The sequence below is a fragment of the Galeopterus variegatus genome, unplaced genomic scaffold, assembly GCF_000696425.1.
Source record: "Galeopterus variegatus unplaced genomic scaffold, G_variegatus-3.0.2 Scaffold7829, whole genome shotgun sequence".
Lineage (NCBI taxonomy): Eukaryota > Metazoa > Chordata > Mammalia > Dermoptera > Cynocephalidae > Galeopterus > Galeopterus variegatus.
The window spans coordinates 77,229-87,508 of NW_007733940.1; the positions used below are offsets into that span (position 1 = coordinate 77,229).

Consider the following 10,280-nt stretch of genomic DNA (forward strand, 5'->3'; position numbering starts at 1 on the left):
TTCCAGCATAGGTCAGTGGGAGGCTCAGCTCCACAAATCACGCAGGGACCCAGGCTGACAGCCTCCTTGTCACAATGGCAGGGGAAGGGCATACGGGAGGGCCTTATGATGGCTGTTGAATGCTTTGGCCCAGAAGGGACACACATTATTTATCTCACAGCTGATTTTCTAGAACTATTCACAGGGGCCCACCTGCAAGGAGATGGAGAGGTATAATACTGCCAAGTGCCGGAAGATTTGGAAAACCAAATATGAGTGAGCGACAGAAATCCCTGCCCCAGTGGATCTGGGGAGAAGGATGGGGCTGAGAGACGAGCCGGGAAGCTGAGAAGTCATGCAGATGAGAACTGACGGTGGCCTTGAATTCTGGCAACAGCGTCGGGCATGGAGAGAAGATGGCAGATGGAAGAGGCATGTAGGGAGTCATCAGAACTTCATGGTTAAGGTCATAGGACGGTCGAGATGCATAGGGAGAGACTGTGAACTGAGAAAAGGGTCCAAGACGGTCACTGAGAGACTGCAAGAAAGAAGAGCTGCCTTTCTAGAAGTGGAGCCTGAGATGGCGGTTCTTGGGGAGATGGCTTTTGAGGCACAGCTGTTCAGAAACTACCTATAAGAGTGAGAGAAGCTTGGAAGAGAGGAGCTGTGACAGGGCTCAGGCAGAGGCAGCCTTTGGCAGGATTGCAGAGCAAGGGCATTGGAGCATAAATCCGACCACAGCATAGACTCTCTTTAAGGCAGGAGGCCGGCATGTCACACTCTGGATTAGTAGTTGTTGTTTGTCATTATTTGTGGGTGTCCCCAGAGAGTGCAATTTCCCAGGCAGGCAGCTCTTGTCACCTCAGAATGGGGACTGTGAGCTGTGAAGAGCCAGCACTTATAGCAGCTGGGGGTGCGTGCATCAGGCAGTGGCGCTGGGGGTGGGGCAGGTTGGCAGAGACCCAGGGTCTCCTACAGTTTACCCCTTGCATGGCTCAGATCCACTTGCTTCTCGTATTAAGTGTATCCCATCTGCCTGTTGATAGACATATAACGGCCATTGAGTTAGGGTGTATACTGTGGATAACAGCCCATATCCTGCACCCTTGCAAGGTGTCATCTCCAAGGTGCTACCTCAGCTGCATCTTTCAGAGGCCCTTCTACCCTCAGTGGGCTGGCGGCTTCTGGATGGTGTGACATGTGGTAGGACCACTGGATCCTGTGGTCATGTGCCCTCTGCCACACTGCCCTTGCTGGTCTGCAGTGACGTTGTATGAGAGCCTACATCAGTGAATCAGACCCTCTGTGAACCCTCAGATCATGGGGAAGGCCTAAGGCTCCATCAGAGGGGGAGGCAAACCCATACTGGGAATATGTATCGACCCTGGCCAGACCACCCCGCTGCCCTTCCCATGATCGAAGGGGTCCTGCGTAGTAAACTTGCTACCAAGTGGCTGGTTGGTCTCCTTAGGGGATGTTGTATCGGGGGCTCAGCTTTGGTTTCTGTTGATGATGGGCTGGACATTCAGCTGTGGTTGTAGATCAGCCTGAGCGAGAGGGAGTCAAGGCTGTTGGGTTAGGCGTGACTTTGTCATTGTCACCATAATATTCTGCTCATGAGCCCCCATTATGCAAGAACTACTTGGAGGGTAGGGGCAAGGACAGAGACTGACTGACACCCACTGGCTGGGTCGTCCGGCTTACTTGGTTTAGTGGCTCTTCTTCAGTGGATGCTCGCTGGCTCGTGTGAAGTGTGCTACACGCTCTGCTCACTTCTTGTGCACTCCCATAGGCCCACATGCCTCTTTCCCAGTCTCCTTGTCTCTCTGATAGTCCAATCTTGCTCTTCCCAGGCCTCTGACCCATAGCTAAGCCATTCATCACTGTCCACAAGTACGTGTGTATCCTTATCTCAGTCACTTCTCTTGTGATGCAAATGGCCAGGTGCACTGTCCCAATCCCTGCCTAGTGGAGTGACTTCCTCTCACCACAGTCTTTGAGGGTCTCCCTTGAGTGGGCTGTAGTGCAGGCTCAGTCCAGCTTTGGCTTGCACCCACATACCAAGTTGACCCATCTGTGAACCAAGCTCAGGAATTTTTCTTCTCTGCAGCTGGTCCTACAAACCCTCTGTGTGGCAATATAAGTACGTGTGCCAAAGGAGAGGCATTGGTGCCACAGTCCCCATCCTCAGTCTTGGGGGTCTCACTCATTCCCTACTAAGGACCTGAGCTCTGAGTAAAGGAGACCTGCCTCAACTGAGAATACAGCCTCTTCTCAAGCTCTGCTGCTCTTGCAATGAAGTCCTCTGGCGGAAGGTCATTCCGTCTGTCCTCTGGCTGCAGTAAGTGTTTTTCGGTGCTTCCTGCCAAGAAGTTTCCTCTGACTCTCGCACTTTAAATCACTGATTAAGAGATCTGCGACTGTAGTTGCCTTTCCTCAGTGAATCAGTGACACTTAGCAATAGCCACGCAAATCCACAGTCTTAGTAGTTATTCTTTGCCCCTATCTCTCAGATGCCACAGACATTGCACCAGCTGGTGCCGCACCTATGTCACATCTCATTTCACCTCAGGTGACGCACTGCCACCCCATACCCGGGACATCAATCTCCACCTGCCACAAGTGAGGGGGTCCTCATTGCCATATGGTCAGTGGCTCCCGTTCAGCATCCTACCCTCAGAGCCTGCCTCCCAGGCACCTGCTATCTTAGGTCAGGCTCCCCAGGAGCAGAGCCTGAGACAGGCATGAAGATTCCTGTGATTTATTGAGGGAGGGGTCTCAGGAGAAACCTATAAAGGAGGGGTGAGGCAGAACAAGGGAGGGGAGACAGCTGAGTAAGCATATTGCATCAGGTAAAATCTAGCCCTGCCGGACCCACAGGGAGGACTTGGGAGCACTAACTACCCCTCAGCAAAGAGACTGTGCTTTTATTCCTTTTAGGTCATTTTTTGGCTCTGGCCTGCCTGGCAGGGATGCATGTGTGGGGTGAGGGGTCAGGTAAACTCCCAGGCAAGGAGGTCCCTGTCTGCTGAGGGTGATTCTCTGGTGAAGCGGGGATGCTGTGGGCTACTGGCAGCCAGCACCCATAGCAGGGGAGGAAGGTGGGCCAGTCGGTAATGGAGGTCTTTACGAAGCAGCCCAAGTACATAGTTACTGCAGGAGCCCATGACCAAGGCAAAGAAGGCATGGCCAGAGGGACTCGAGGAGAATGGAAGAACCAAAAGAGGGAATTGTCACAGAACCCAAGACGAGAGAGTTTCAAGGAAGCAAGGAAGAAACAGCAACTGTCAAGTGCAGCCGTGAGGTCCAGTCTCCAAAAGCAGCATGGATCTTAGCAACTGAGAGGCCACTGGTGAACTTGCAAGAGAAGAGGTGGGCACGAACCAGGTGTATGAAGGGTGACAGAGGAAAGAGAGTGAGCCAGGCTGAGAAGCCTGTGTGAGAAGGAGCAGAGAGTCTGGACGGCGAGGGGTGGAGGTGGGTGGCCCAGCCCCCCTCTTGACGCCAGGGCCCAAACCTGGGCTAGGGGAGAGGCGGGAGGTGCAGGAAAGGGGCTGGCTGTGGTGAAGTCCCTCACAGAAGAGAAGGGGGTGATGTCAAGGGTGGCGGGAGGATGGAGGTGGGCCTGTGGTCAGTGGTGGGTGGTTGGTAGGGACCTGCCTGAGGGTTGGGAGCCTGCTGAGGTGGGCATTGTTGAGTTAGAGGCTGGAGCAGAGGACAAAGGAGGGTGGGTGGGACCCATTAAAGGTAGGATGGATGCAATGAGGACTAAGTGAGGCTGGAGGTCCCCATGTGTCCTGGCATCAACCTGTGGGGTGGAATGACCTTCCCCAAGAGCAACCTATGGCCTTATGCGGTGGCACAGTCAGTGGTCAGAGTGGAGGCAGTTTTAATTTAGGATCTTTAAGACAGAGAGCACCCCTCCAAAGATTAGGAGAGACACAAAATGGAAATAAAGATTCTATTAATTCCAGGCCCTGGTGGTACATGGCATACCAGAGACCCCACACACATAGGTCAGGGAGTGCAGGCAAGGAGCCAGAGGGACCCATGGGCCAATGCCTCTATTGGGACCAGGGCGTTACCCAAACAGGAGTTTTAACTGGTGGGTTTAAAGCAAGCTGAGAGGTGACTGAGAGGTGATCACTGTGGCCTTAACTGCACAGCCCATGTGCGGTGTGGGGGTCAGCGGGGTGAGTCGAGCAGGCCGTGTGCAGCTGCCCATAGGGAAGTGGTCTAAGGCAGATGTCTGGATTGGCCTCGCTGAGGACATGGGGTGGGGGTTGGGGGAGAAATGAAAACTGAGTCAAGGGTGCCAGCCTGCTTCTGGTATGAGAAAGTCAACCCACATTTGGAATGGACGCCGAAGCAATGTAACATAAGCGGTCACTGCACTGGCCTCGCAGGGTGGGCTGGAGAAGAACAGAGACCAAGATGACCCCCGAGGTGTGGCCCAGGTATAGGAAGGCAGCCATCAGGGAAGGCTGAGCTCCGAGCTGCCCTGCACCAGGCCCTCCACTGGACCTTTCTGGTGGCCTTTTCTCATCCCAGGGTTAGGCCCACTGAAGGAAGTGGCCCTTTTCTGGAGGAGCTGGCTGGGGCGTGGCCGGCAGTTCTCCCTTCTGCGCTGTGCGGTAGCCACAGGCCTGCGTACGGCTGTGTTCCTGGTGTCAGGGTCTTGAGCTAAGATGTCAGGAAAGTCTGCTTTTCATAGTGAAGTTAGGGGAGCTCGCTGCCCTCCCTCCCCCTGCCCACTTCCTGCCTTTAAGGCAATGACATTCAAACTTTTTGTTTTTAACCACAACCCACAAGTAAAAATTGACCTCATGACTCAGCTTGCAAATGTGTGTACAAATGCACACATACCCCCTGCAACAAAAGTTTCTTGATGCAAACCTTCCCCTTGCTTTGTTGGGTATACTTCTGGTGTTTTCTACTTTATTCTCATCTATTTCATTAAGGAGTGCGGGTCACACCCCCACGCTGTCGCTCGAGGGGTCAGGATATGGGACAGGGAGCTGGTGCACCCTGCGGGAGGCTCTCCCAAGACTGCCTGACCACCGCCCTCGGGAAGGAGTGTCTGTTCTCAGATAAAAACACAGCCTGGCCTGGCAGTGCTGGCAGAAGGCAGCACCCCAGCTTAGCCGTGATCAGGATTCCAATTTTACTGTAGATTCCTCTCCCTGTCACCTTCCACCTCCCACCAGAAAGGGAGACTCAAGGTGGCTCCAGGGTGGCCTCCCCTGCTTGCTCGTGCACAGACACGCCCCTCACATTCTCCTGACACACGTCCCACAGCCACTCTGGATATACCAGGGTGGATGTACTGGGGGTGCCTGCCCAGCCCCCAGCCCTGTCTGTGGACAGTACCTGCCCAGGGAGGCCCTGGTGGCCAAACTTGCCACATTTGTTCTCTTCCTCTGGCCCAGTGGTCAGGCCAGGGGGGGAAGAGTGGCGACTGGCCACTGGGCTCTGCAATCAGATTTGCTTCCCCAAAACTTAAACCGAAGACGCAGGAGGTGCAGGCAGTGTGTGCGGGGGCTGAGGCTGTAAGGATGGTTAGAGCTGCGGGCTGCATGGGGCCGCAGCGAGAACGCCCCGGGTGGAAGTGCAGTCACAGAAGCTCCCCTCGAGGGCAGCAGGGCAGTGTGCTGAGACGCAGACGTGTGCGATGGCCCACAGGGACAGTGGCTGCTGCTGACATCCTGCTCTAAGAAGCCTGGCTGTGCTCACACGTCTTCATTCCTGAATGCTTCAAACAGTGCCCGCTGTGGCTTAACATGAACCCAGAACAGTTCACAAGGAACTACCAGAGACTGGACACTATGGGTCACCTGGAGTCACATCCCAACTGAGACTCCAGCACCTGGTAAAGACCCAGTCCCCCACCCACCCCCATCCAGCCCCTGGCTGCTGTGCAGTCTACTTGCCCCACCTGCAGGTGCCACTGCTGGGAGCAGAGCCTGCTGGAGACAGGGGTCCCACCGGAAGCAGGTGAAGGCACAGGGCTCTGAACACTCTCACCTACCCCCAGGTTCCAGGGCCTCCTGCAGGGATGCCAGGGCCAGAGGCTCTTCCAGCCCAACACCCACACCACACGACTGTTTGTGTGTGTGCAGGGTGACAGGGCAGGGGAGGTGGTTTAAAAACAAAAGCAAAAACACCCAAACCACTCCTTAACATCCACAAAATAGCTAATTCGCCAAACCTTCGTTTTTGTCAATTTATTTAGAAAAAAATTAACATGGGCAAATGAGATACCTCAGTGTTACAACAGAGTATAGAAATGTCTAGCAATAGTCAAATAATTTGATCTTTAAATACAAAATAACCACATGAACACCTAATATACAGGTTTCATCTGAATACATATTTATTAGATAAATATTAGAGGTTGTCACATCATCTAACTACATACAGCTTTGCAAGACTAGAAATCACAATGAGTTTTCTGACCAGTTGAAAGTATGAAATGATTGCATTGTACGTACGATGTACAAAGACGATGACGGTTTCCGTGGGTTACTCAGGCTGCACGTGGGTGTGTGTACGTGTGTACGTGTGGATCACCTGCGATCATGATATCAAAAATTATACAAAGTATGAATTTGGTTACAATTTTCTTCTGAAATCCCCATTTCTTTTCATTATTTCCATAGCACCCTAAAAATACACAGGTGGCAGGACTAGTACACTGAAGCTAAATAGTACATGTAGGTAAAATAAAAACAAAACAGAACAAAAATTCCTTTCCACACAGGGTCAGAGTATATTACATGAGAGAGACAAACGTGGGGAACTCACAAACGCTAACAAACAGAATCTAGTTTTTCCACGTAAGATGGAGTTCCAAGCCTTTTTTTTTTGTCTTGTTTCATAAAATAAAAACAATACACATTCCGAGAGAAATGAATGCATCTGTTGACATGTCTCTATTCCTCATTTACATATGTACACACGTCCCTTGAGTTGCTGCTGCTGGCACTACCCTGTCTGGACGGGTCGGGCCCGAGGCCCGTCGGGGGCAGACCTGTAGCTCTCTGTGGGAGGGTTAGGGCTTCCATCAGGGAGAAAGTATTAGAAGTTTCTTAAAGAATAAAATGGCTACAGGGAACATGATACATGGATAAAGCTTCAAACCAAGAAGATGGGGGTGATTGCCTGTACCTGCCCTTCCCACCTGCCCGGTGGCTCCCTGTCCGTCTTGTGGAGTGGCAGCAGAGACATGCCTATGGGCTGGGTGGATGCTTGTCATGGAAAAGTGGCTTGGAGGCCTTGTTTTTGCTGAGGTTACTTATGGCTCCAAATACTCATCTAAAAGGATCAGGGAAGTTATCTTTCCAGAGCTCAGGACTGTCCCTGCTTAAGGATATTGCCTTTACGTGCATCTGTCACTATGTGGGGCTTGCTCCTGCCCTGGATGCCTTTGTACCACCCTCACACCCTGGCCTGGCTCCAAAATCACTCTAGAAGGACGTCCCCAGAGTGTGGGCTGCAGGCACCACGGTTCAGGGCCAGCTGGAAAGAAAGCTCTTTGCTGAACTTGCTGGTGGAGGCTTGCTTGGGAGGGAACCCAGGAAACCAGCCTCAGGTACTGAGCCCAGAGATGGCTGGGGAGGATCCTGGGCCGCAGGGAGCATCGACACCCCATGCATTAGAAAGCTGTGGGTAGCCTGTGAGCAGAGTCTGGGCACTCCCTGATAAGAACCACAGTAGATCCCAGGCCTTTCTGGGAAAAATATCACGGCAGGAAGCAGGAACTCCTAAGGAAGGCATCGTAAGTCTGTCTGGAGCTAAACGTTCCCAGATGGTCCGACACAGAGCGTGGCCGCCTGCGAGGCAACAGGCACTGTGTGAGGACAGCTCACATGCTACCTGGCATTGTCTTGTCCCCCCCAGCCGACTGGGGGACGGCTCTACACAGTGAGATGCCTGGTCTTCCAACTTCCAGTACAGCCACCCATAGTTTGTCCCTTCATCTGTACAAATAGCCCTGGTTGCTTTTTTTTGTTTTTGTTTTTTAAAAAAAAGGACTCGGTCTTTGTTGTTGAGTCAAGGTATTTTAAAAACACCAGCAAAGGCTATAACCAGGTCATGAAAATGTTGAATATTATCAAAGACGATACTAAAATATTCACAAAGATATTTACAAAAGCGATTCATTAAAATAATTGATTTGCATACTGAACAACACGCTGTTCGCAAAAAACTTGACAGCAGGACAAAGGAAAAAAAAGGGTGGGGAGGAATGGCAGCTTTCCTACAGAAAACCTTGTGCCGTCTGGTACAATGGCTGGAAGTCAACAGCAGGGACCACCTTTCTGGTAAAATCCACAGAGGAGTGCTGGGGACCACCCAAGGGGAGACGGGGAGAGAGACTGCCATAGAGATCACCGATGTGGACGGGAGAGCAGGCCAGGGTGCCGGGCAGCAGCAGGGAAGGGCGCAAAGGACTTAGACGGGACCCAAGTGAGCAGACAACCCAGCATCACCCCAGGCCACGTGGTTTAGGGGGGCAGAGATGGGCCTCAAACAAAACAGACGCACAAGCTCCCAGGAAGACCCTGGGGAGCACTGAGCCAGATGGAGTGAAGCAGTGGAGCGGGGCCAGAGGCTGCTGTTGCTTGGGTGAGGCAGGAGTGTGGGAGGAGCTTTTGCTGGTGGGGACCCAGAGGGTAGGGGAGGCAGCCAAAGAAACCACGTGGTGCCTGCAGGCACGTCCTGGCACGGCGTGGTGAAAGCCTGGGTTGCAGCCAGTCAGCACAGCCTTGAGCACAAGGACAGACAGAGGCTGGACACATGGCTGCCCTAGCTCCTGCTGCTGAGCACCCCACCCCCTTCCACATGCCCCTGGCCTGTCTGGCTGGACACACAAGAACCAGGACACAGAGGGAAGCGGGTGTCCCATGGAACAGTCTTGGAGAGGCAGAAGGGAGCCCGAGGAAGGAACAGACACATGGAGAGAAATGGTTTCCTTGCTGTCCGAGTGCAACGTTCCTTTTCTCCACGTGACTTCATAGCTTTAAATTGTTGCTGTTTAAAAACAGGGAGTGGCTTGGAGCAGCTGTTTAAGTTGCTGCTCCTGTTCGACACGGCCGCGGCATCCCCCCGCCCCTACTGAGGGCGCGATCATTTTGGCTGGGCGCACGCTCCTGCTCTTCTCTTTCTGCCGTCAAGGCTGGGCCCTGCTCTGAGCCTGAAGGTTGCGGAGCCATCCGAGGTGTCGTCCTGGCTCTGGGAGGCCCTGACCCCCTCTTTCCACCAGTCTCCCGGAGGGAATGGCACACCCTCTCTCAAACACAGAATCTTGTCCTTTTCCTCTGCTTTCCGAGAGAGAGCATTAATGGGGTGTCTTGGTTTAGAGGTCAAGGGTCAGAATGACGACCCTTGGACCGAGAGATGTTCTCTTTCCCAGAGGTTTGTGCTTTTCTGTGGTGGGTGGTGGGTGGTGGGCAGGCGGGCTTCACCACCACCCACTGCCACTGCTCCTCCAAGGTTTGGGGCCCACCTGGGTTTGAGGGGACCCTCTCTCAGGCTCCACAGTCACTTGAAGGAGGCTCTCGGCAGGAGGCAGGGCTACAGTTTAGAAAATGGAAGAACCTCGGGGCACTGGAAGGCTGTCTGGAATCAACATACGCGGAGGGACCGGGAGCCACCAACAGTGTGTGCCCTCGCACTGGGCCATTCCCCTCAGGAGGGTCGTCTTCAGGGCCTGTCCTGAGCCTGGGCCCAAGCCCAGAGCGCACGAGCGGGACACAGGCCCCCTCCCTGCCCCCTCTGCTCTGAGAAGGCTGCAGCAGGGGAGGCTTCCTACCCCGAGCCTGGGGTTCCAGGTGAGGGGTGGTCTGAGGGCACAGGCTCCCTGGTGGAAAAGTGTGTGGGGCAGTAGGGCAGGAGGCAGAGTGGGAGGGATGGCCCCGACGGAGGGTGGCGTTCAGTTGTTCTCAAATAGAGACAGGAGGTCATCATTACTATTGCTCGGCAGGTCAGGGGGGTCCAGGTACGAGAGGAGCTCGTCAGGATTGGTGAGTTCCGGGAGGAGCTGGAAAAGAAGCATGGGAGTCCAGATGAGGTGTCAGCCAAGAGGCCAGCGCAGGTGACAGATGCATGAGCACACCCCCCACCCTCCCCCTTCCGCTCCACCTGCCACCTGGGGTCCTCACGAGAAGAGGGGAACTAACAGTGTTGAGCGTGGGGCTGCTGGCTGTCCCCAAACACACCCAGGCCACACGCCTAGTCTGCAGCCAGCCATGTGCGCTTCAAGCCTGGGGGAGTGGCTGAGACTTGAGCTGGACTAACCC

The 10,280-nt window shown here is 53.8% G+C and overlaps 1 long non-coding RNA gene across 1 annotated transcript in view; it reads right to left on the reverse strand.

The window, feature by feature from the left end:
* Nucleotides 1–9,315, reverse strand: part of LOC103607905 — a 10,837-nt gene extending 1,522 nt beyond the window's left edge. Inside the window, exon 1 of the long non-coding RNA XR_551998.1 lies at nucleotides 6,931–9,315. This is a non-coding gene — a long non-coding RNA (uncharacterized LOC103607905). The remainder of the gene's footprint in view (nucleotides 1–6,930) is intronic.
* Nucleotides 9,316–10,280: the final 965 nt, after the last annotated feature.